Raw genomic sequence first — 27,279 nt, forward strand, 5'->3', positions numbered from 1 at the left:
AAAAATAAAAAATAAAAAAAAGTTTTCAAAGCGTCATCACATATAACGGCGTATATCTGCTGCAAATGTAGCCTACTGCATATGTTCTAAAGAACGCAGGAGTCCAGCAGAAATGAGATATGCATTCTCTCTGCTTGCAGTGCATCAGTCACACTTGCCAGGAATGTGAGAACACACACGAATTCACAGTTTTATTGAATCATACATCATCAATAGTGGTTCACTTCCACAATTTAGTACGATTGCATTCGTATCAGCACCGAACTGTACAGGAGTTAACATGAACCTTACCCCCGACCACCTTTTTTTTTTTTGCAGACTCGGGTATGGTTTGCATTTATAATATGATTTGAAATAAGTAATAATTGTGGTTCTTGAAATTGACCAGTATAATTTCATCATTCTCAAGTATCTGGAAATTTTACAAAAATATTATGTATATATATATATATATATATATGTAGTCAAATACTACATTCTTTTTGTGAAAAATGTAAATAGATGTATGTTTTAGACTAAATGAACAGTTGGATTTTTAGGCTTTTTTTTTTTGGCATGTCAAACTCAATCACTTAAGTGATATTCAGGGATTTTGGTTAGGGCTGGGTACCGAGTTCGGTACTTTTTAGGTACCGACCGAATTGCCTCGATACTACCGAGTATCGAAACATGTCTTGTTTTTCGGTACCACATTTCGGTACCTAAGTGGTTAATCTCGTCAACGTCAGTGAAACAATAAGCATGCAGCATGGTTGGCTGTGGCGGAAAAACACTAGTTTACGCGGCTGCCCAGAGACGCGGCTCGTCGCACGTGAGGCTGCAGTGTGTGTGTGTGTGTGTGTGTAAGCGTGCGTCCCAACCCAGATAGATAGAAAATATGTGGAAATGATCCAAAGTGTACCTATGTCATGTGCCAGACTCGATGCCAGATGCACGCGATGCAATATTTTTGACAAGATCATTGCTGCCAAGATCGACCGGCAACACGGTAAATCTAGGCACTGAAGCGCACAAAATACACTTGAGAGTAATGGTGTTCACATCGAACGCGAATAGAGCGTCAAATACGCGTCTATCGCGTCTAGTTCGACGCTTGAATCTTCAGCTCGAGTTCAAATTTTTCAACTTGCGCGGAAGACGTTCGCGGCAAACGTGCGCGTCACTCGCGACGCCCGGCGCGAATGATGCGTCTATTCGCGTCTTTGCATTGACTATGTATGTAATCTACTCGCACAAATAATTAAATTCGCGTTCGGTGTGAACACACCATTAGTAAACACTTGTTCATTAATAAACAATTAAAATATCTCCTTGCTATTGTTTCCACATCCATAATCATTAGGCTACTTTTGCCAGTGCTTTGCTGCAAGCTTCACGTGCAGGTATATATCCCGCCCCCCAGTAGCCTATATTTAATTTAATTCACATTTATTTGTATAGCATTTTTCACAATACATATCGTTTCAAAGCAGCTTTACCGAAAATGCATGTGTTTAAATTACAATTTAGAGTGATCTGTTATCAGAGGTGACAGTGTAATGCATTTCAATTAATTTTCATTCAGTTTCATCGGTAATTAATGCATTAAGTTAAAGCAGAAACAATGAGCTCATTGAAGTAAAGAATACATGTTGTTAAATGATTAGGAAACATAGAAAACTTTAGCATTGGTGCTTTTTTACATACTCAAAATATGAGTGTAAAAAAGTCAACAAACTGAAATAAAAATTAGGTAATGTTATATTGTTAAACCTGGTTACATAAAATTGGTATCGAAAAAAGTATCGTTCAGGAACCGGTATCGAAGTCAAGGTATCGGTATCGGTATCGGTACCGAACATTTTGTTACGATACCCAGCCCTAATTTTGGTAGCATATTGTGATTTTTACACAGCCACTGAATTTTTTTTTTTAGAGTGTATGCTACAAACTAGGGACACAAGTCGGTTCTTCGGCATTTTGAGTTATTCATAGATTCTGAAAGTGTAGTCTCCAAGCTTTCCAACGATGTGTAACACGTGGAAATCTGATAATATTTGGAGAAGTTGTGGCCATTTGAAGGTAGGAACTCAAAAAAGGTAAAATGGGAGAAAACGGCCTCAAAAGATTGTGCATTCTCACCTCTCTCTCCTGCTGGGAGTGACAATAGGGCTCATTTACATCTCATTTAGATAAGCCATACCCCCTGTAAAGCTCCCCCTGTGCTTTACAGCTTTTTTTTCTTTCCTGAGCTAGCTAATAACAATAGGTAGGTATGGGAAGGTCTAAACAGACTAAACATGAGATAACATGTACGTGTTCTTAGAATTAAAACAAAACGACAAACTTTAATGCTTAATGCAAACTCACCCCCAGGACCGGCGAATGCACTTCTGCCGCTCTAGGCGAAAAACAATTGTGCTGCCCCTCTATTTGCAACGTTTACCAGCAACAACACACAAAGACCAATATGCCATATACATATAACGCAAAACCAGCAACAACACACAAAGACCAATAAGCCATAGGCCTACATATAACGCAAATAGTGCGCAACGCGCGTGTGCCCAAAATGTCAACAATATTAAAGTTTATGCAGGAGGTAAATGCCTGCTGGCATTTTTCTTTAAGCAGTCATGACAGGAATTTTCCAAATAATCATATTTCCTCCTCAGATTACTGTTGCAAATCTCTTTACACCACTTTCTTATGTGCGTATACACACACAAATGAAATGTCCGCAAGCACATTATATCATCAGCAGGTTCAGCATCTTAAATAACGACTAGAGAGCAAATGAAGCTTAACTTACGTTTCAGAAACGCGCACGGCAGGCCTTCATCGCAGCAAAGGTCTTAACTGCATCCTCTATTTCGATTCTCTGTGCCAGTTCATGTTCTATGGAGATTGTTGCCAGTCCATTAAGTCTGTTCCCTGTTCACAAAACGTTCCCCATTCAAAGCAATCGGGACATCACATATGAAACAGTTAGCCACCGCTGTCAGCGAGCCGAGCCGCCGTATTCAAGCACCGAGGGCGCGCGCGCCGCGCCCATACCTCCGGTTCAGTTTCCCGAGCCCACAAAGTGCGGCGAAAACATTTTCGGTGTAACTGCCACGCTTCAGCTCGTCTGCGACAATCTTTGCGGCGTCCATCTTCATTGAATTTTGATATCAGATAGAGCCGGCCAGAGCGCTGCATATTAAGTAGCCACGCTGTTGGGGGGCGGGGGCAAAAGCGCCGGCGGCTATTCAGTATGGAAATACACACAGACAATGACACGCCCCTACTGCATGCTAGAATCTCCGAAAAACAAGCCGATTTCAACCTCAAAATGTACGCTTTTAAATATACCAATACTGTTATCTCAAACATGTAGAGGCTTCTTCATGATCTCAACTAACAGATTCTGCAAAAAAGCGGAAATCACCAATTTTGGAAAAAAACGCTTCTTTCTCATTTTGCTCGCAAGTTGTGCTGCCGACTTGTGTCCCTGGTTTCCGTGACGGGTCACAGATTTGCTAGTTTTGGATTTAATACTGACCTAAACAATCATTTTCAGTCATTTCTTTTCAGTATTGTCTGTGTAACTGTTTGCAGAGACTGCTGTGTCGTTATTTGAATGAGGTAGCACTTTGCTGTATGCGGCCTATTATTGTAGGATCATCAATTTCAGATTTACTCCCCCTGTAACATCACATAAAAAGGAACTGCGGTGGGTGGCATCCAAGCGATACCTTTATCTATCCGAGACATAATCAGCTGAAACGGGAATCAGACTGTATGATATTCAAAGGTCTGGATCCGCAAGGCTAGGAGCGATTCGGTATTTTCCATTGCGATGCTGAGCAGAAAGCCTCGTCCTGCCCTTCTTGAGGACATTAGGTGTGAGATCTTGTGCGGTGGCCTTTGGAGCTGCTTTGATGGATGTTATGAGCTATGCCAGAATGACAGAAAAGCTGATGGACCGCATTCAGAGATCCACTGCTCTCAGGTACTGACCTTTACACCCATAGGCGGAGTTTGGGGGGGGCTAGGGGGGGCACTGCCCCCCCAGACCAGAGCCAATTAATGCCTGCCTTGTGCTTTAAAAAAAAAAAAAAATACTGTATTCATATTTTCTCATTTTATTTGTCTTATCTTATCATTTTTGCGGGTATAATGAGTAAGTTAAGGCTAAATTATTTTTAATTACTGTATTGAAAAAGAAGCTAATTTTCTCACGACTGGCGGATCTCAAAGTATCGCGGTAAGTGAGGAATTTCCTGTGTGTTTTTCGCGTACAGACACGTCCGTTCACATGGATCCCCAAAAAGGACTAAAACCGCTGTATTATTCATGCCAGGCCGACTCTCCATGAGAGGATAAAGAACAGGCTGCGGTTGACGATGGGAGCAGCCAGGTTTTCTTCTCTTGCTATCCTTCACATCGAAAGCGACATTACGGCCAAGCTCTCACCTGAGACCATTATCGACGCAGGACGCAAAAAAACGAAAATTACTGTTGCACTAGTCTGAGCAATATCTAGGTCTGTAAGTTTTATTTCTCTGCCAAATAACTGCTTAAGATGGAGAAAAACTCAACACACTGCTTTCAATATGCTGTTCAATATGTTTCAAAAGTGGAGAGTAGGCTATGTGACCGTTAATTTTTCCCGTGTCTCAATGTTTTAAATGTTTCATGAAATGGCTACAACAAAATGCGAAATAACTTTTTTTTTTTTAATCGCTCTCATTGCCACAATTGTGTTTCAAACGTGGAGAGTAGGCTATTGTGTGACTGTTCATTTTTCCCGTGTCTCAAAATGTTTTAAATGTTTCATGAAGTACAATAAAATGCGAAATATAACTTTAATCACTCTCATTGCCACAATGTGTTTTGAAAAAAGGAAAGAAAAGAAAAACTAAAAATCTTTTTGTTTTGGTTGAAGATAATATTTTAACAGTGCAAAAGTGGTCCACATTTCATTTATCCCAATTGTGTCCGAACGACAATGATTGCTACATGAATGAATGAATGAATGAATGCTACAATGATTTATTTTTTTTTTGCCCCCCCTGGCTCGAATGTCAAACTCCGCCTATGTTTACACCTGACGTTCACAATGTAATATACGAACACATGTCAGTCTCTCAGACACTAGACAAATGCACGGATATAGTGCAGCATGAAAGGCGGCATCAGTTCACACATTAGAACTGAACCAGCGTAGAACAGAATTAATTTCCATATTTGACTTGGATGGATAGGACTTCTTTCGGTGCTGGTCAAGATGGTGGAACAGAACAATCAAAACGTACATGGACAAAAACGATCACATTTTGAATAAGGAATTAGAAATTGTATTAAATAAAATGAAAAATTATAATGACAACAAATTAATCAAGTAAATATTAAAAAAGTTTCAAGATGAGAATGAAAATAAATCTTAGTCAATAGATAATAATAAAATCCAAGGTAGTGTATCTAACAGATAAAGTTTGTGAAGATCATCAGAGTATGAAAAGACTGAAAAGAGAGAGACAAGAAAGAAGCCCCGAGTCTTCTGAAACTAATAATTTTATATATTACATAACAGGAAGGGACTATCGGGAAAGTACCTATTAAAATTCTTGGTACTTTTGCAACCATTTAAGGATGCACTCTATAGACAAGATGGACCAAGCAGATCTGACTAGGTCACCATGTTCTTTTAATACAGCAGATCTTGCATTATCTCATGCCTGCAGAGATGAGAACAGATGCACGTTGATAACATGGAACTGAACATTATGCGATTAAGGCTGAAGGAAAAAAAAAAACTCTCAAAGAAATCAATTACATGTACAGGGAAAATCATGTACAGTAACGAGGCAGAAAAAGGATATTGAAGTCATAAAGACAAGATTAATAAGATTCATAACAAGGAACAATTAATAAAATACATCAATAAAATGTTAATAAATTTGAATATGAAAGATTTTGCATAAACCACATCCTGATAGCAATCAATAATATAATTGGGTCTAAATATATATATAAAGCACATATCTTCTGTAAAAGTCTCAGGAACAAAAAAAAAATGTCTGAAATGTCCTCCCCTACCTTTAACAACAACAACAACAACATTACATTAAATAACAAAGTAACATTAACTAATGAAAGTACAAGATCACTTTAAAGGCACAATGTCATTTTTTTGCTTAAAAAATATAAGAAATCACTATATCTATGTTATATATTTTTTAAAGTTGTGTATTTACATTATCCCGACAGTTCCAATTAACTTCTAAATCCAGAGAAATTAATATTTTAATTCGAAGACACGGACCGTGTCTTTATTTCCGTTATGTCGCCCGTCTATCACGTCATATCCGCGTTTGCGTCTTCCTTCCTGCGGAACTCGGCGGAACCGCCAAACTCAAAGAGGAACACTGACAGTATAAGGGGAACACCCGTATTAAAAAGTCTGTGTATGAGAATGGATCATGCCTACTCTTTGCCTGTACGTTCTGCCAGCTCAACAAAGCGCAAACGTACGGGTGAAAAAAATGACCCGAGAAGATTTTGGGACCATAGAAGAAGCAAGAGACGCGTAAACCTGGGAGAAGCCTTTGAAAGATGGCGAAAGCTTCGTGACAAGCTCGCATTGCAGAGAGATGCTGATCTCGCTTGCGTCTTAATAAACAGGTAAGTTAAGTAACCATTCAGCTAACATAATAATCGTATAATCATAGCATAATGTATGTTTGCATATTGACAGTGACAATGACAACAACTCCCATGAGACCACGCACTTTCCCGACGTCATCAAAGTACGTCTTTTGTTATTATTTTGATTGAGTGACCCCTGGTGGCCAAAAGTTCCATATTGCGCCTTTAGAGAAGTGCAAAATTTCATAACTGGTGTGCAAGGTGTGTGCTTGACAGAAGGTATTATAGCATGTTAATAGCTAATGTTGTGAACTATTTCTGTCAACTAACTTACATCCACTAAAAATTAAATCAGAACAAACCACATTGAAACCAGTTGAAATCGGGGTTATTTTTGTTAACTAAAACTATACTAAAAACTTTTTTTTTTTTTTTGCAAAAAAACTGAAATAAAGTAAAATGATTTTTAATGAAATGCACTTAAAATACTAACTGGAAGTAAATAAAAAACATAAAACTGGACTAAAACTAAAAAATATAAATAAATAAATAATAAAAACAATTAAATACACCAAAATAGTCATATAAAATACAAATGACAAAAGTGCTAACAAAATGACTAATTAACCTAAAATTTAAGTGAAAATACAAAATGTATCATTTGTTTCATTTGTACGATGGATATTTTGCTAATGACATCCCAATGCTATCTCACGACCAATTCGTACGCATTCGTATCCGTGAGTAAAATGTGGCTGATTCGTACGAATACGTACGACCTCACTCGTATGAATTCAACCCGATCACACTAAATGCGTCTCTATAGCACGCAGTGTGTTTATCGTGTAATTTATACGCGAAAATGAGTTTTTACGTGCATAGGATACGCATGGGTTGGTTAGGGTAGGTTTAGTAGTGGTGTGGGGTGCGTGTGTATTATACGTTTGGGTAGAATTAGTGGTGTGGGGTGCGTGTGTATTACACGCAAATGAACTGCGTATCAAATGCACGCGAAAACTGCGTATCATATGCACGTAAAAACTCATTTTCGCGTATAAATTGCACGATAATACACAATGCGTGCTATCGAGACGCATTTACGTGAGAACAGGCTGATGAATTCGTATGATTGGTCTAAACCCCAGTGACGGTTAGGTTTAGGGGCGGGGTCAGGGGTAGGTCATATGTACGAATTCATACGAAGTGGGCAACTCGTAAAATATGTACAAATTACCGTGCGATTGGGTTGGACATTCTTAAATTTTTATGTGAATTTTGGGGCCATTGTATACTGGTGACAAGCTTGTTGTTGTTGTTTTTCAGAAATAATTCCATATTCCATAATTCTCTGAGGCAAGACAAGCTGTTTGCAAAACTTGCCACATTCAATTTTCAAAATCTCATATTTTCCACACATATTATATTCTTCATAATTCCAACAGGCCTGCGCAGGCATCTCATATGAGTCAGACTGCTCCATTCACTATTCACAGTTTATGCTAATTTCTATTTAAATGTTCATCCTTGAAGACACTTAAAAAGACGGTCTGAAAGATCGCCGCGTTCTAGATCATGTTCTAATTCTCAGCCAGTGTTTGACTAATCCTAGGCGCAGAAGACCCGGAGCGCTCAGCCTGACCAGTGCTCTAAAGCCAGCAGTAATTGGACCTCCAGGGAGGAGAGAAGCTGCTCATGTGACCGCAGTCAGATTCTCTGGGGTCCCGCTACAGCACCACGGGCGGCACAAGAAAGTGTCTTCGAATGCAAACAGCCAGAAAGCCAAATACAGCTCAGAAACGGCGTGCAAATACTGTTTTCTCTGCCGTTCACGCTTCAAATAGACGTGCCTTGAATGTGATCAGCAAAACCGAGGCGAGAGCGTCCCAAGAAGGATTTGTTGTTTTTTTCTTTTAGAGCTTTTATTTGGAAACTGCTGTATTTAAAGCTGATTGTTTAGTGTTGCAAAATGTGTGCCTGAAAAGATTTCAGTACTTGCGAGACAGACAGAGAGACGGACAATCATAAGGGATCGCCTTTGCCATAAAGAGAGTAATTACACTCTCTAACAAAGGCCTGGGAAACTGAACCATTAATTACAATGCCGAGAGGCACAAATAAAATCTGCTATGGCCAGTTTTAGGGATGGCACATGCTCGATTGTATCTGTTTTCTGTAATGAGAGATTTGGCTTCGAGCAGATGAGTATTCCATTCCAGCGATCACATTGAAATTTCAATAAATTATCTCTGTAGATGCAAAACATAACTTAAATGCCATTGAGACCACAGTGCCGTTTGTTTTTAGGACCTCCACCTCCATTTGTTTGCTTCTGGCCGGAGAAATAAGCCTATGTAATTCAAGCCTCAAGTAATTGGTTTTTAACAGAAGGCTTGTCCATTCATCTTTCTTCTTAAACTGGACTAAACCAATCTTAATCAACAAGCAGAACTGATATGTGTTTTAAGTGAAGCAAATCAGTCAAGAAGCATCCTTCTGATCAGTGTTCAGTTCATGTAGTTCACAACATAAACTATGGACAAATACGTCAAGTCAAATGTATTTATTGTGCTTTTCACAATACACATTGTTTCAAAGCAGCTTTACATAAATTCATGATATTAAAGTACTCCTATTGTGCTATTTTAAAGGCTCCTCGTTAAGTTTTGAAGGTCTCCTACAATAGGTTTACATGCATCCAAGGTAAAAAAAAAAAAACTCTTTCATTTTCTCATAATATACATTGCAGCATCACCGGTTTTCTCACAGTGTCTGAAATGGCTCGATAAAGGATTCAGTCTCTCTAAACCCCTCCTTTCCAAGTGCATACTCTGCTCTGATTGGTCAGATGGCCCAGTCTGTTGTTATTGGTCTACTGCTTACAGCTCGTGTCGGAAATAAAACGCCCATTACCATATCTGAAGTTTGGCTTCCTCAGCACTTGATACACACTGATACCAACAGTAACAAATGGCATCTGTTTTGCCAGCCCGATCTCACGGCAATTCGTACGAATTTTACGAGGTGGCTAATTCGTACTAATTCATACGACCTCACTCGTACAAATGCGTACGATTTTTGCTAATTCGTACATATTTTACAAGTTACCAAATTCGTATGAATTCGTACGAATGACCTACCCCTGACCCTGCCCCTGCCCCTAAACCTACCCATCACGTGGGTTTAGACAAATTCGTACGAGTGAGGTCGTATGAATTAGTACGAATTAGCCACCTTTTAATCACTCGTACGAATTCGTACGGATTGGTCGTGAGATAGCGTTTGTTTTGCCACATCAAGTTAAGCCCGAGTCCCCCTGTTTTGGAAGTGCAGTCAAAGTGGATTTGCTTTGGCCGCGCAGAAAATTATGGAAGCCCATTCCCGCCACATAAGAATTTTTTTTAGCATTCTTAAGTCATAACTATGACATAAAAAGTCGAATTAATGACTTAGTAAATCGAAATTCTAACTTTAGAAGTCATAAGTATGAGATACAAAGTCGAAATTTTGACATACTAAATCGAAATTATGACTTACTAAATTGAAACTATGACATACTAAGTCGAAATTTTGACATTACAAGTCATAAGTATGAGATAAAAGTCGAAATTATGAGATTAAAAAAATCGAAATTATGACTTGCCAACTGGCACCCTCATTGTTCTGACGCGACCCGACACATGATAAATTATGAACAGATTAAGGAGTATTTCGATCGTGGTTTTACAAATGATGAAATTCTTGCCATACTAGCGGAACGGCATGGAATAGCTTTGAGAAACTCACTCTTTAGAGGACTTTAAGCAAGAACAAACTTTGGCGCAGAAAGAACAAAACGGATGGTTGCAGCTTTCATAGAACAACAACTTCAAACATCTGGGTAATGTCATAGATGGATGCACCAAAAATGTTGGATGAATGGGATTGTAACTGATAGGGAAACAGTGAGAGTTCTGCTACGATGGAGAAGGGGTTGATTTAACTGGGATGATTCTTTTCAATTCTTTGCTTAAATCCTTTCAGAAGTGAGTTTGGTCGATCCGCTCATCTAAAAGCAAGAATTCCATCCAACTGGATTCAAATACCCGGTAGCCTTAATGTGTTCACAATTCAATGGACGCATACATGTTATCCTGTGTCATGTTGTGTGATCCTGTCGAGTGAAGCCCGAAGATCAATTGACAAGTCATAATTTCGATTTAGTTATCTCATAATTTTGACTTTTAAGGTCATAATTTCGATTTGGCATGTCAAAATTTCGATTTAGTAAGTCATAATTTCGATTTAGTATGTCATAATTTCTATTTAGTAAGTCATAATTTCGATTAAGTATGTCAAAATTTCGACTTTGTATCTCATACTTATCACTTTTAAAGTCATAATTTCGATTTACTAAGTCATAATTTCGATTTAGTTGCCTATGTCAAAACTAGTGTTTAAGGGTCAAAGTTTATGTTAGAAAGTTGTACATTTTGCAGTCCTTTTGCATTCACAAATAGCTAAATTACACACTACATGACAGGTAATATCTGAAAAAGCATAATATGGTCACTTGAATGTTTATAATATGTTAATATATTCGTGCCATAGTCACATTTAGCACATTAGAGCTGGGCAATAATTAGGCTAATTTACATTTTGTGACGAGACAACCAATCAAGCAGTTAACCCTTTCCTGCCATTGAATAGTTTTTTTGTCTGTTCTTTCTTTTGATATTGCATGTTCAAAAAATCCTACAACATATTATTCTGGGGACCATGAACATTTTGTGAAAATGATCAAAAATACTGGATGGCAACTTATAGAAAAAATTAAAAAACACTAGCGGGGAAATGGTTAAGATTAGCTATACATTATATATATCGCCCTATGCGAGTAGCCTTATGCAGATGAAATTATCCCACGTTTGTCTTGATTAACAAACTTGTTAGAGAAAAATGTGCTTGTGCTATCTTTAAAATAAATTCTATTTTCTTTGATATTTGATCTAATGCAGTGACATTCACACGTTTTTAAGTGTTGCTAAAGTATCCAACTGCTTTCTGAAGCTGCTGTTTGTCTTTTATTGCTGTAGTCTGAGTAAAGTCTCAATTTCCCCTGGGGAATCAGTGCAGTTTTCATCTTATCTTGTTCTCAAAGACCTTTCACAACAAATACAAAACTTTTATTGTTAATGGTTCTTACCTTGACCAGACAAGATAAACCTAGGAATGCAGGTAATGGAGGGGAAAAGTGAATGTGAACTGCCATTTTAGCCACTCTAATTGTTTAAAAAAACTCAATCCAATTGTTTAACCTTCAGGCTTCCCCCGCATCCTGTAACAAATCCTTACCTCGCGGGTCAAACATTTTATATAGCCCTAAAATTATATATATATATATATATATATATAATATAATATATATATATATTTTATATGTAACCTTTAAATTTCTAGATTTTATCAATAAATAATATAATTTAAACATATTCTTCTCATTCTTAAATTTTGTGTGTGTGTGCGTGTGTGCACGTGTGTGTGTGTGTGTGTGTGTGTGTGTGTGTGTGTGTGTGTGTGTGTGTGTGTGTGTGTGTGTGTGTGTGTGTGTGTGTGTGTGTGTGTGTGTGTGTGTGTGTGTGTGTGTGTGTGTGTGTGTGTGTGTGTGTGTGTGTGTATGCGTGGCCTGGTAAACCCTACGTTATGGGGACAAAATGTCCCCACAAGGATGGCAATATCCGAAATCCTTGTTCGTGTGGGGACATTTTTTGGTCCCCATGAGGAAATCAGCTTATAAATCATACTAAGTGATGTTGTTTGAAAATGTAAAAATGCAGAATGTTTCCTGTGATGGGTAGGTTTAGGGATAGGGTTAGTGTAAGGGAATAGAATATACAGTCTGTACAGTATAAAAATCATTATGTCTATGGAAAGTCCCCATAAAACATGAAAACACAACATGTGTGTGTGTGTGTGTGTGTGTGTGCGTGTGGGTGTATTCGTGGTTAAAGTGGGATAAAAGTCCTAAGATCTTGGACCACTCCGATGAACTGCAATTTTTAAAAAAATGAGCTTCGTGACAAAATGACCCGAGGAGAGGATGAATGTTGCTTGTTTCTATTAAATTGATATTTACAACAAAGAGGTCAAAGTTTGGCTGGTTGGCATGGCCCAGCTAGTAGATAGGGTTACTAGTTCAGGCTGTAAGCCGAGACTCAAAAGAAGCCAGAGTCTCAAATTCTAGATTATCTGACTGTGACATGAAAGGCAGCAGACAAGGAAGGGGAAAAAAAGACAAACAAATAAATAAGCAAAAAAATACAGCAAATAAACAAACAAGCAATTCAACAAACATGCAAACAAATACAAACGCAAAATAAATACATAATCAAAAAATAAAGCAAATAAATAAATACAAAAACAAATAATAAAGCAAGCAAGCAAACAAACAAATGAACTTTTTGTATCCAAATGGTGTAGTTCCAACATCTTCCAGTAGGGCTAATGGGTTATGATTGGCTCAAAACTACAACGACAACAAAAACCACACAGAAATGAGTATGCATGAGCCAAATGGCAGATTTATATAGTATGTTTTCGGGGGTCCCGCACCAGCCAATTAACTCTAAATTGAGGAAAATGGAAAAACGAACAGACCCATTTCTCCAGTTATTTGTGTGTAACACGCTAATGGGCTAAATGTTGTGGGTCGGGCTAATTAGTGGACGCAGGCGTTACAGGACACTGAGACGCCTTTATAAAGACTCAGTCTGTGGCGCGACAAGGAAATGGGAAAGATATGTTTGTCGGTGGCCAATTTGTATGACTTTTGAGATTGTGTTCATATAAAAGAAATAAAAAGGGGGGAGAAAAAGATTTTACCTTTTCTTCTGGGGATTTTTTCCCCCTAACTGAATTTCTTCTGAGAATTGAGTGGGCCAGTGCGTGAAATAGAGACATCTCTCTATTAGTGATGTTGAAGATCTTGATTCTCTTCAGACTTCTAGTAGGGTGGAAAAACAAACAAAAGTCAAAGATAAGGAGAATGTGACAAATAGAAGACAAAGAGTTCAATGTACTCATTATAAATCATTTTTACAACACTACCAGAGACTGGCATTCACACCACGTACAATGGAGTGGACATTAGCAGTCATTAAAACATGAGATCAGTTTTCATAAGGTCAAGGGGCAATAATAATGTACAAAACTGAGACTGTCGGAAATTACTGAACCATGACCCAGGTGGCTATACATGTATATAATATCAGTTGTAAAATGACATTTAAATTAAGTTTAATGAAATTCTGCTAACAAAAGTGTTCACTGCTAAGTGATAAACCAGATGCAGACACTATGGAGTGGGTTCATTACTGGAAATGAGGCCTGCATTAAGAACAAAAATCAGTGTTTGAAAAAGATTTTTGGTAAAACAATAATTCTACAGTATTTATTAATCATAGTCAATGTTAATTTGAACATTTACTAAAGGAACTAACAACATGACAACATGAACTAACAACATGAACAAACAATAAACAATTCGATTTTTACTAACTAATGTAAACAAACATTAATAAATGGTGTAAAAATGCATTCGTCACTGTAAGTTAATGTTTGCATTAACTAATATTAACAAATAAGACTTTACTGTAAAATGTCACTGGATATTCTCTAAATGTTCACTTCCTCTTTTTATTACGTATGAACAGTTTTAAAGTGCTGTAGTTGGAGGGAAGCCATCATGTGTTTCTTTCACTGGAGTCTAGCACATTTATGGATATCTTTCTGGTTTGATCCAGTCTGACCTTGCTCTGTCCTAACAAAGAAATTGGGATTGTTCTCTATATCTTCATTTGCGTCAGCCTAGGGAGAAATCTGATTATTAAACTGGTTTTGCTTCAGGATTCAGATTTTACTTTGGACATCAAGTAGCAACCAAACATAACCTGTATTTATTGCAGTTATTAGGCAATATATTCCTTTGCATTGGATTGTTTTGTTCATGGGCTCATCCTGAATGTCGACACCTGCTTATTTTGGCGTCCTGCAAACTAACAAAGAAATTCGTTCTCAGTTTGATTGGATGTACAACAATTCTGTGACTAGAGAATTTTCTGTCGAGTGTCTTTTGACTAGTGTGAGAAGCACATTGAGAAAAATGATATAAAAGGCATACAACTTTCTCCCGAGGCTCCCACAGGACTCTCTATTTGGGCCAATGCTATTCTTACACTTGCTATTAGTGAGGATCACTATAATTCCTGTTAATTAATTCAGTTTTTCCTCATTGCTGATAAGCTATTGAATCTTTTTCATTGGCTAGCAGCTTTTTAATTCTTGCAACTGATATACAGAATTGGTACATAAAAAGAGTGAAAGATGAAAATGATCAAACGGCGATATTTCTCAACTAACAGTTCCCTTTAGGGTACAGCAAGAGAGACCGAGAGAGAGAAAAAAAAGAGCTGAATTGAAATGGGAGTTTGAATGAGAGGATCTAGGAGGAGGAGGAAGAGAACATAGAAAGAAAGCTCTTAGAAAAGAGTACAAGAAGAGAGGAAGCTCTGAGGAAGAAGAGAGATGGATAATCACCCCTGTGTGTGGGAGGCAGAGGCTTCCTCTAATGAGAACATGGTGGGTGATCTCCTGGAGTCGTGACTCGTCTGTTCTCTAGTATTGTCTCGGGGTTTCCCAGAGCACTACAGAAAGCATCATGTAACACCAATCAGCCAATCACAACAGCTCTGCTGATTCACGTCAGGGATCCTTAATTAGATCCGCTAATTGGACCCACTCCATCAAAGATCTGCGCCTGATTGGTCTGCTTAAAAGCTTTAAGGTCTTGCAGTGCAACAATATAATAATAGGAATCCATTTCTTTCTTTAGATAGCATGTTATAAATATATATACACTCACATAAAGGATTATTAGGAACACCTGTTCAATTTCTCATTAGTGCAATTATCTAATCAACCAATCACATGGCAGTTGCTTCAATGCATTTAGGGGTGTGGTCCTGGTCAAGACAATCTCCTGAACTCCAAACTGAATGTCAGAATGGGAAAGAAAGGTGATTTAAGCAATTTTGAGCGTGGCATGGTTGTTGGTGCCAGACGGGCCGGTCTGAGTATTTCACAATCTGCTCAGATACTGGGATTTTCACGCACAACCATTTCTAGGGTTTACAAAGAATGGTGTGAAAAGGGAAAAACATCCAGTATGCGGCAGTCCTGTGGGCGAAAATGCCTTGTTGATGCTAGAGGTCAGAGGAGAATGGGCCAACTGATTCAAGCTGATAGAAGAGCAACTTTGACTGAAATAACCACTCGTTACAACCGAGGTATGCAGCAAAGCATTTGTGAAGCCACAACACGCACAACCTTGAGGCGGATGGGCTACAACAGCAGAAGACCCCACCGGGTACCACTCATCTCATTTCTGTTGAGACATTCAGATGGTAGAGTCAGAATTTGGCGTAAACAGAATGAGAACATGGATCCATCATGCCTTGTTACCACTGTGCAGGCTGGTAGTGGTGGTGTAATGGTGTGGGGGATGTTTTCTTGGCACACTTTAGGCCCCTTAGTGCCAATTGGGCATCGTTTAAATGCCACGGCCTACCTGAGCTTTGTTTCTGACCATGTCCATCCCTTTATGGCCACCATGTACCCATCCTCTGATGGCTACTTCCAGCAGGATAATGCACCATGTCACAAAGCTCGATTCATTTCAAATTGGTTTCTTGAACATGACAATGAGTTCACTGTACTAAAATGGCCCCCACAGTCACCAGATCTCAAACCAATTGAGCATCTTTGGGATGTGGTGGAGCGGGAGCTTCGTACCCTGGATGTGCATCCCACAAATCTCCATCAACTGCAAGATTCTATCCTATCAATCTGGGCCAACTTTTCTAAAGAATGCTTTCAGCACCTTGTTGAATCAATGCCACGTAAGAATTAAGGCAGTTCTGAAGGCGAAAGGGGGTCAAACACAGTATTAGTATGGTGTTCCTAATAATCCTTTAGGTGAGTGTATAATTTTTATATAAATTATTTTATGGTGCCATAGACTTGCAAGCAGTACACTACTATATGTATATCTGTCTCGATATTATATTTTTTTTGTGTAACATGACAATTTATACAATATATTATATTCTTTATACATTTTTATTACATAAATAATATTGCATAAAATTACATTATTACATAAAATATTTGTTTTATTACATAAAAACTCTAATGAGCCATGAAAGAGCAAGCTCTGAATCATTTTCTTCTGAACTTTCCAGTCCATCTCAACTATCCTTTTGAATAAAGTTAGAAAAGTCCATAAATTATTTAAATATACTGTGCTACTGCACTTCATGCACCATGAACTAAAGCTTATGTGTGTAATTTTCTGCACCTAGAAACACCGAATTGGAATAACAAAACGAATGACTGTTTTCAAGCAGGTTTCCCAAACAATCCTCCCACCTGCCATATGCCATATCAAACGTCTCAACATCGAAGACAAATACATAGCTATTCAAACATTGAGGACTGCATTTAATATATGCTTTATGTCTATAATTTTCATAAAGCATATGCATCCATTTGTTGGACGGATTGCTGTGTTACTGGTTTGTGTGTTAGTGTTAAATGAAGACCCTGCTGAAAAGTTCAGCATAAGCCAGCATGAATTCCATGCTGGTCCAGGTTGATATATGCTTTTTGGTGCTGGTCTAGCTGGTCGACCAGTGTTCATAAGCACAATGGAGCTAGTGGACCTGGTCCACCGCATGGTCTTGCGGGGTTAAGTGTGAGTAGGCCAGATGTGTGTGTGCAAGCATTATTTTGGGGAAAAACATTCTTTTTGCTTATACTTCAATATTTAACACATCAACGATGTAAAGGAAAAACAATGTAAGATTGAAACAGGATTTATTGTACGTTTGTAATTAATTTTTCTCCCTCTGTTGAAAGAGCTGAACATTTTAGTTGTTTCAGTTATGATTATATTATTATTCAATGCCATCTGAGGTTTTGTGTAACAAGGAAAGTGTTTCAAAGGATCAAGGATTTGTCTCTTGTCTCAAAGGACCTGTCCACAAATCAGTTAAAATCAGTTAAAAGAGAGGAAATTGCAAAACAAAAGCATTTAGAGATACGAAAAACAAAGAAAACTGGGAAATAAAATCATAATCAGCAATTTGTTCAATAACAGGGGTTATGGTACAGTTAATAACAACTTGATAATGAAAATTGAAAGTTGATTTTTTTTTTAAAGACATTATTTCTCATTTGTCAGTCACTGGACAAAAAGTGCACAGTAAAATATCTGTCATTGCAGTCAGGAGCATGAAATAGTGTAGACAATAGTGATACTGATAACATGCACTTTCAACAGTTTCTGAAAGAGAATTAATTTAACCAAAGTCAATGCCCAAGTGCCCAGCTAAAACGAATACTGATCTCCATAATGGTGACTTCAAACAGACTTCAACAACTTTTGTACATGTACCATATGAAAGCAATAAATCCAAAACAGGTTTATAATAAGTGAACATGGTAATGCTGTTTTTGTTATTGATATTGAGATATTGATATTGCTTCAGTTGATTATAGGCTGTGTGGCTGTGAGTCGTACTAATAAACATGTGATGTGCATTTTTCTTTATTAAACAATTTATTCAAATGTATTCGAAAACTGTCTTGGTCTTTATTTAACTATGAACACACACACTAAGAAAAGCGATATGTAACACATATGCAAGTTTTACACTAGCACCCAAAAGACATGCAACATTATGCAAACCAGCATCCCATGCTGGTCCCAGCATGCAAAACATACCTTGTGCTGGTGACCAGTAGTGCTGGATATTTCACCAGGGAAGCCTGGTATGTAAAGATGAACTTGAAAGCGGAGTAGCTTCTCTAATTAGTGATGGGAAGATAAAAGGCCATCATCCATAATTGAGCATGGCGGTAATATTCTGTCATCTCCTGGTCTTAAACTTTTTTTCCAGAAGTTGAGAACAGTTTGAGAACTTGCCTTCTTTCATCTGAAAAAGAATCAAAATCCTTTTAACTTCATGCATGACACCTGCAAGGATTGTGGAGGGAAATTAAATTGTTGGCCTTTTGTACACATCTCTGCAATAAACAGCATTGCTTTATGTGTTTGATTGTGTGCGTGCTAGTATACGTGTGCGCTTGTACCTCTGAGTAGCCGCGGGGCATGCAGAAAACAGTCTCCGAAGGATCTCCAGTCGATTTCATGCTGAGGAAGAAACAGGTGCTGTCGTAAACTTTATGCAGAGTGTCAATCGATATCCTAAAGCAACACACCGGTAGCGCATCAGAATCTGGCTCCTGTTGTGCAATCATTGTCAGGTCTCATCAAAACAAAGGGAATGTGTGCTACTTAAATTTCATGTCACCACTATTGGCGAGTTTCTTACATTTGCATTTTAAAGGTGCAGAAAGTGATTTCTGAGAAGCACTGTTGATATTTGAAATCAACCCAACAAACACACACTTCCCTTCGTTCTTACAAAATGCACAACACGCGAAGATGACGAATGAATGAGGGAACAAAACATTAACATAAAGCAAACAAGAGTATACAAGCAAGAGTTGGTTGTTAGTCTCAGCAGCTGCAGACAAACAATGACACTGAAAAGTGTCCTGTTACTACAGCTAACATTACAACAACAGCATATATTGGCTCTGTGAAACAGCTAAACCAATGTTACTCACATATGGAGCAGAAATGACAAAATATCAGAGTCCATTTTCATGCCTTTCTGATTGGCTACAAGTTTGTTGTGGTGCTAGGTCCGATCCACTTTCAATAGCGTTTCACACCTTTAAGGGATTACGCAAACACCATTGTCAAATGGAGCTGTCCTTCTTGTGGTTAATGGTAGGCATGCAAAGTTTGTTGTTAAAAAGTAAATAAAATGTCATTTTAAATTCAACTGTATTTGTACAATAAAAAATAAAGTATTCATATTAGATGAAATGGTGCATTGGCAACTGAAATAAGTTTAAGTACAAAAATTGCTGAATGAAATAAAAAATATTTTTATTTCATATCTTTCAAAATCTTTTATTTTTATAATCAGTGATGAACAGTAACCTTTTTTTTTTTTTTTACACTTAAGTAATTATTTTTCAAGTGTCTGTACTTTATCAGACTATTTTTATTTTGGGAAACATTTACTTCACTACATCCCAAAGCATAATATAGTAATTTTTACTATGTTTCATAAAAAAAACCCACATCGTTCCTTGTTATTTCAAATGGAATAAATCACCACTCCCTCTGGTCTGATTTACGAACAAGCTGATTCTTTCCAATAAACTTCTAAAGTCAGATACTCACTGATTCAATGATCTGGTCAAAATGAGTCAAGAACCGGGACATCATCCGACGTGCGCACCACTGATGGCGCGAAAAATTACTAATGGTGAATTTTAGAATTGATTAGTGTAAATGAAATTGTATTTATGTCATGACTGTCAGTTATTTGTGAAATAATTTTGCTGTTAAAGGGTGAGCTGTTTAAGTCCACTGAAATGCTCGAAAGTGGACTTGTCCGCGAAATTAATGTCCATCCATCTTCCCCGCTGCTGTAGCTGTTTAAAATGGTATAAAACTGAAATTGACATTTCAGTATATTGATGTTTAATGCAGTGTATAATAAGTTTGGGTAATAAAATAAAAAGTTTGCTTAGGCCTATTTGCAGATCAATATACATTAAATGTCTGCACTAATCTTTCTTGCCTAATGTCTAGTTTGACTAGTGCTGGCTAGAATAAAAAATAAACAGATCATTGATCAGTACTTTTTACTTGTAAAAATCAAGTACTTTGTTTTACTTTCAATCAAGTAAACTTGAAAATGAATCCTTGGTCTTTTTACTGGAGAAATATTTTAGTAGTAGTACTTTAACTCAAGCACTTGATTTGTGTACTTCATCCATCACAGTAAAAATGACAAAGGCACAAAAAGTGGAATTTTGAATTTATAAAAATAAAAGCTAATTCAAAATATTAATGCAATCTATAATAGAAGATTTTTAGATCGCCAAGACAAAATGGAGGGCATCATCATCTGTGAGGAATTGTCTTATGGTGTGTGGTTCATCCACAGTTGAGCCAGGGGGATCTGAAAGAAAGGAGCAAAGACAGACAGATGGATATTTGACCAAGTTGTTATTTGTTCATATATGGTATTCAAATGAGGAGGTGGTAGCATTAGAAAGCCTTATAGAGGTTAAGTGCCACTTTGCCCTGTGTCTCCTGGTGAATTGCATTCATTGAAAAAGTCACCTCTCTGACGCTGTGAATCTCAAAAACGTTGTGTGAATGTGAATCAGGGTGAACCCGTTGGGGTATGGATGTTAACAGCTTTGTAAGTAGCTTTAAAGTAGAGTCACAACCCCATCCCATCCCCCTACCGTCAGTAAGATGACATCCAGAGAAATTCACTGAGTTTGTAAGTGCAGAATAATAGAATTGATCAGCCCAGAGCTTCTGTATTTTATTGCACCACTAAGTTTACACAGGTAACCTTTGCTTTGCTAACAATATTATGCTTTGATTGAAATGTAAATGTAAGATATTGCAGATTTTTAAATTACATGCTTACTTGGGCAATAGTTTTGAAGAAAACTTTCAATGTAACCGTGTTCTGAATAGCATACTATTTCTATAGAATTTCGAATTGCATATCAAATTCACATCCATTTAGATTACAAAGCTTTAACATAATAAACTTAATATACATTAACTAATGTTAACAATCGAGACCTTATTGTAAAGTGTTACCATTATTTCCATCTATTTGATTTTATTTTAATCATTCTTTTTTATGTATTTATTCAAATTGCTTAGAATCAGCATATTATCAATTTCTTATCTTTATTTATACAGCTGACAAATATGACTCACATTACGTTTATGTTAAACTGTGTCATCCAAATGGATGGAAATATATGCAATTCAGTTTCATAAATCTTACATTTAAGCCTAGATATTTTTTTTTGGTTTTGTTTATATTTGCCAAAATGAGCAGTGTACAAGACGGAGAAAGCATTACATAATACTAATGCAATTATGCAATATATTTGATATTTTTCAAGTGTGCTTAATACCTAAGCTATTTCTAAAGTCTGGATTTTAATCTGACGAGGTCAAGTGTCTCAGTTATGACTGGGCTAGTTCAATATGCATGTGGGTATTTCAATCGGGAAAGTAGCCAGAGGAGAACAGTGGAAGCCAATTTTTTTCCCCTGCTTGCATACAGGGCAAATGAACTAAGCCGCCCACAATCCCATGACTATCCTGCCTCCTGCCCTGTGTTTTCCACTGTTCTCACTCCAGCACACCTGTATGCCACGACCGGGCACAGTGCCAGCATCACCAGCCATCGGCCACAACCACATGCACTGCCAGCTTCACTGACATGCACTTCTCACTACACATCTTTCACTAATTTCACATCCTTCTGGGGGAATTTCCCATTAATTTGTGCTTTGGCCACATTCTTCCCACCACCAGACGTGAAGCACTGCTATGAAAAATAATTTAAACAGTCAATGTTTCGTAATCTACTCTTCAAATTATTATACATCAAGGATTTTCTGCCAACGTTCTGCCATACGGTGTTCTCCGTCCTTGCTTGCTCTCATTCTGTAGTGAATCTGTTTTCTGAGGCCTGACAATGCTTTAACAGAAATTGTGATCATCTTTTTTTTCCTATTATGATGTATATTTGAACGAAACAGCTTTTCAAGAGAGAGAAAAATGTACGGATAATGCGTGGCTAAATCATTTAAATACTGAAATATTCCATGAAAAATAAAGATTGTCAATTTTGATTGCATTGTGACTTTAAGGATAATTTGTCAGATGTTACAAATTGTTTGACCAGTCCAGTGTTTGGGGCAGGACTTACAGTTTGGCTGACCAATGGTACATGGGAAATTTGACATTTATTTTTGCAATTCGCTTAGGTTATTATTAAGTGTAATATTAATTGTCAATTCATATAATAACTATATGAATAGGCTATGTTATTCAAATTATAAATTATTATCATTCATATAATATAAATACACTGCCCGGACCAAAAATAAAAAATAAAAAAATGGATTTGGATTTTAATAGGCAAATGCTTAAGAGTCTATGATTGGATCATTATTGCAGTGATTATTATGTTCTAGCATGATATATGTTTGTTAACAGTTCTTCTAACACTAATTGTTGGAGTGTGTAGCCAGACACAGGGGGAAGCGCCCTGGAAAGATGGCCAGTCTGTCACAGTGGCAAACATAAAAAAAAAATGCTAGAAAGATAATAATCACTGCAATAATTATCCATTCATAGACTCTTAAGCATGGATCCTGCCAGGGGCGGACTGGCCATCTGTGTGATCTGGAGAATCACAGAACGGCCGGTACTCCAGGACGGCCGGCGGGCCGGCCCACCAGCCGCCACACACATCCCAAGTCTCCCGCATATTGATAGCGGCTCCCTGATGTCCGCAAATTAGTTAAAATCTCCCGGAATCTAGAGCGAGCAAGAGCGCGCATGCGTAGCGCGTGCACGGCAGAGAGAGAGGGAGCGAGAGATTGCGTGTGTGCGCTAGTGTGCGCGTGTGTGCTAGTGTGCGCGTGTCCCTAACGAAGCGCATGTAAGGACCCAACCAATCAATTGTCAGTGCGGGCGGGCTTTTATCTCTACTACTCCCGAACCGAATTAATCAGAAATTACTTTGCAAGTTACTTGCTAGGGATGATGTTAGGAAGTGATATTCAGCTTGCTACATTTTTAATGATTACAGTAGATAAAACAGCTAAACTTCAACATTTTAGCTGTAAAATGCCACATGCAGTTGCTAATATTAAGAAATATGTTGTGCTTTTACTTTTAAAAATGTTGGTAATGTTACAGTTAATGCTTACAAACTTTGAAGATTTTGAATTCAGAAGTTACATTTGTAATGGTGTTTAGATGTTAATCACCTTTAGTGTTAATTTTCATTTAGATGTGGTATTATTATTTGTGCAGTAGCTAAGATTAATTACTGCATAAACTAATTAAGATTATTAAGTAATAAATTAATTTTAAGACAGCATGGAATAAATTGTATAATATGCTGTTAGCTATAATTTGGATGGTATAGTATCATGAGCCACAGTTAAAGTGACACTCATGGCAGGCGTTATTGTTGTTGTTGTCGAGTTTCCGCGCACCGATTGCTTTGGGCCGGGCCTAGTCAAAGTCCAGGGCCGTTTTTTAGTCCCAGTCCGTCCCTGGATCCTGCCTTCACTCATCTCTGAGTGCACTCAGTGTTACAAATGACACACTTTACCTTTATGTGCCACCTCTGATTAAAACAGTTTTTAAGTGTTGTCTAAACTGTTCAATAGATTTTACCTGCAAATTATTTGTTACATTTATGTGCTGCTATTATAACTTCCCTTTACATAATATTTGTTTTCCTCAGGCTTATTCACAGCTCTAATTTAAAGCTGATACAAAAAATGAATTACTTTTATCTCCAGCCCTCAGTTTATATCAGTTTAAAAGTTTTAACGCATTTAGAGTGCGTCAAGGACGTTTTCCACCTCCGCAGTACTCTTATCTATTCAAACAGTGTATTTTTTAGAAATGTTTCCTCTTCGTTTTCCTCTGACCCCAAAACACCCCTAGAACTACACTGGTATTATTCCATCCCTGAGTCTGTGGCCTAGCTTCCTTTTATCGTGATGAAAACAGTCCAACTGTTTGCTCTGTTACGGCCTTCACTCTTCCCTAATGGAGGGCACCTGGAGTTCTCCCCGACCAACATGCTCACCACGGTAATGGTTGCTTCTGTAAAAGAGATCTTCCTTGTAGTGAGAATGCAGACGGCACAAACCAGAGCTTTCGTCTCTCCCATAAGGGCCGTCACTCGTGGGAGGTGTTAAGTAACCGCATGCCCGCCGGTGGGGTATTATTGTACAGCTAGGATGGTTTGAGAAACGTAAATGACAGGACTTGGATTCAGTAAAGAATAGTCTGGGGCTCATAGACATTTTTAACATTAGATGTAACCCTACAAAAATAAAGGGTTAGGTTGTTTCCGCACAACAACACATACACTGCAAAAAAATAGGAAATCAATAAAAAATCTTTCTCAGTATTTTTGTCTTGTTTTCTAGTAAAATATCTAAACATTCTTAAATCAAGATACATATTGAGAAGCTAAATGACTTATTTTTCTGAAAAATTGATCAAAATTTAGTAAAAATATCAGTCATAAAATGGGGTAAGAAAAATAAGCTTTCACTTTAAATCAAGTTTATTTTTCTTGCCCCATTGGCAGATTTTTTGTTTCTAGTTTTAAGCATAAATTTACTTAATTTTGATCAGTTATTCAGAACAAAAACAAGTAGTTTATGTAATAATATCTTTTTTTAAGATTTTTAGATATTTGTACTAGAAAAGAAGAAAATCATTCTTTGCAGTGAGCAAATAGGGTGTGCAGAGCACTAGAAAAAAAAGGTAACATCTAAATTCAGATGTTATTGGTTGTCAGATTTTATTCAAGTAATTTTTTTTACGAATTTCATCGGAACAGTACGAAACATGGTAAAGGTTTTGGCACTTCTATGTGAACACACACACACACAAATCATGGACAAATCATGGAATCAAATGATACAAAAAGGGTAAATGGTCCTGGAAAAAAAAAATAGTAACACTTGTACTCCTTATGGTCAAAAAAATTACCGCATTGGAAATTAGTGTGAAATGAATTTCATCTAGTGGAAACTTTTGGTGCTGTGCCCAAACAAAATCTTACTGAAGGCTCATTGTTTGAGTCACGCTCAAATTTGGAACACAACTTTTTATTTGGCTTTGATTTTCTCGCAGTTTTAGAGTAACGTGTTTTGGAAAATGTATAGTTCATTTGAAAATTTCTGTAGCTCTTTTTAAGTTCCCTTTTTTACTTATATTTTACAAATAGGGTGCTTGTCAATCAGAAGGCAATCCCAGTAAGGCTGCATATCTCGCTGCCACATCATCAAGCTCCGTCAAAGGACATCTCAATCCTTTTTTTAAATGGGATAATGACTTAGAGGCCTCTCTCAGCCCTGAAGTCTGGACACAAATCTGTAATAATATCTTTTCTATGACCACTAACACAAACTTGCATCTCATACAATACAAAACTATCCATAGAATACACCTCACTCAATACAAAATGTTTAAAATGGGACTAGTCGATACAGACATCTGTTCTCATTGCACCTTTGGTGCAATAGACAATTATCTTCATGCCACGTGGACCTGTCAACCAGTTCACTCCTTTTGGACAGCAGTAACAAACAAACTTTCCCAGATCCTGGGCTGCAGAATCCCACTATCCCCATCACTATGCCTACTAGGTGATACTACACAAATTACCCTACCAAATACATATAAAAACCCACTACTCGTTTCTCTGGCTGTTGCTAAGAAAGTACTTTTTCAAAACTGGAAATCCAAGAATTCCTGTCACATCACCCACTGGATTAATTTACTTACAGAATATATTTCACTAGAAAAAATAACCGCTTATAAAACAAACAAGATATCAGTTTTTAATGATACCTGGGATACCTTCTTAAATTTAACTTAACTCTAATTTACCCTAAGACTAGGGCCACGTACATATCCAATAGAACCTTTGCTATAAACTTTGATTTTCTCTTATTATTTTAAGACACAAAATACCCTCTAATCATTTGGTTCTCTTCTTTCCTTTTTTTTTTTTTGTCTCTATCTCTCTCTTTTCTCTCTTTTACTCTACACAGTCACATTACATAACTATTATCATACAGTTACACCACTTATTGACTAGCTAAATCCCTTTTATTTATTATTATTATTTGGGGGTTTTTTCGCTTTTTTTCTTCGCTTTTTTTCATTAATTAATTATTATTATTTTATTTTTATTATTATTATTATTATTATTATTATTTTTTTTATGTATGTGTATACTGTTTCTGAACCCAAGTTGGGCTTGTATGTGTATGTTGTTTCTGGAAACAGTATACACCATGTATGTGTATGCTGTTTCTTGATCCCAGACATGGGGACTTGTGACTTGGTGACTTGGACTCGAGTCGACTCGAGTCGCTATTTTTATGACTTGTGACTTGACTTGACATAAAATGAAATACTTGAGACTTGACTCGGACTTGGAAGTTAAAGACTCGGGACTTGACTTGACTTGAGACACGATGACTTGAATGACTTGAGTGTTAATCACATCATGTTTTCAGTTTGAATATAAAATATATAAATACATTTTTTTTAAAGTTGATCACGACACTATCATCAGTCATACCCTCTCTTACCTTACGCACACCACGCCCACTTAGATCAGATATCACATCAAAATGTCGGCCGGAGGGCTACCGAGGGTCATTGCTTTCGGCTTCAAGAATTATTCACACGATGGCAAAAGACGAACAGCGCTTTGCAAGACATACAACATTAACATTGCGGACAGCCAGACGACAACCTCCAATTTCGTCCGTCATTTGAAGAGCCATTCTGCCCAGTAAGTGCTTGTCAATTTGTTAATGTTAGTTGGTAGTTAGCTAATGTAATAGCTAAAGTAGCCATTAACCCTTTCACAAGTAAGTTTAAACTAT

The sequence above is a fragment of the Rhinichthys klamathensis genome, unplaced genomic scaffold (genome assembly GCF_029890125.1).
Source record: "Rhinichthys klamathensis goyatoka isolate OS25496 unplaced genomic scaffold, OSU_Roscu_1.1 h1tg000114l_1, whole genome shotgun sequence".
NCBI classification, from domain to species: domain Eukaryota; kingdom Metazoa; phylum Chordata; class Actinopteri; order Cypriniformes; family Leuciscidae; genus Rhinichthys; species Rhinichthys klamathensis.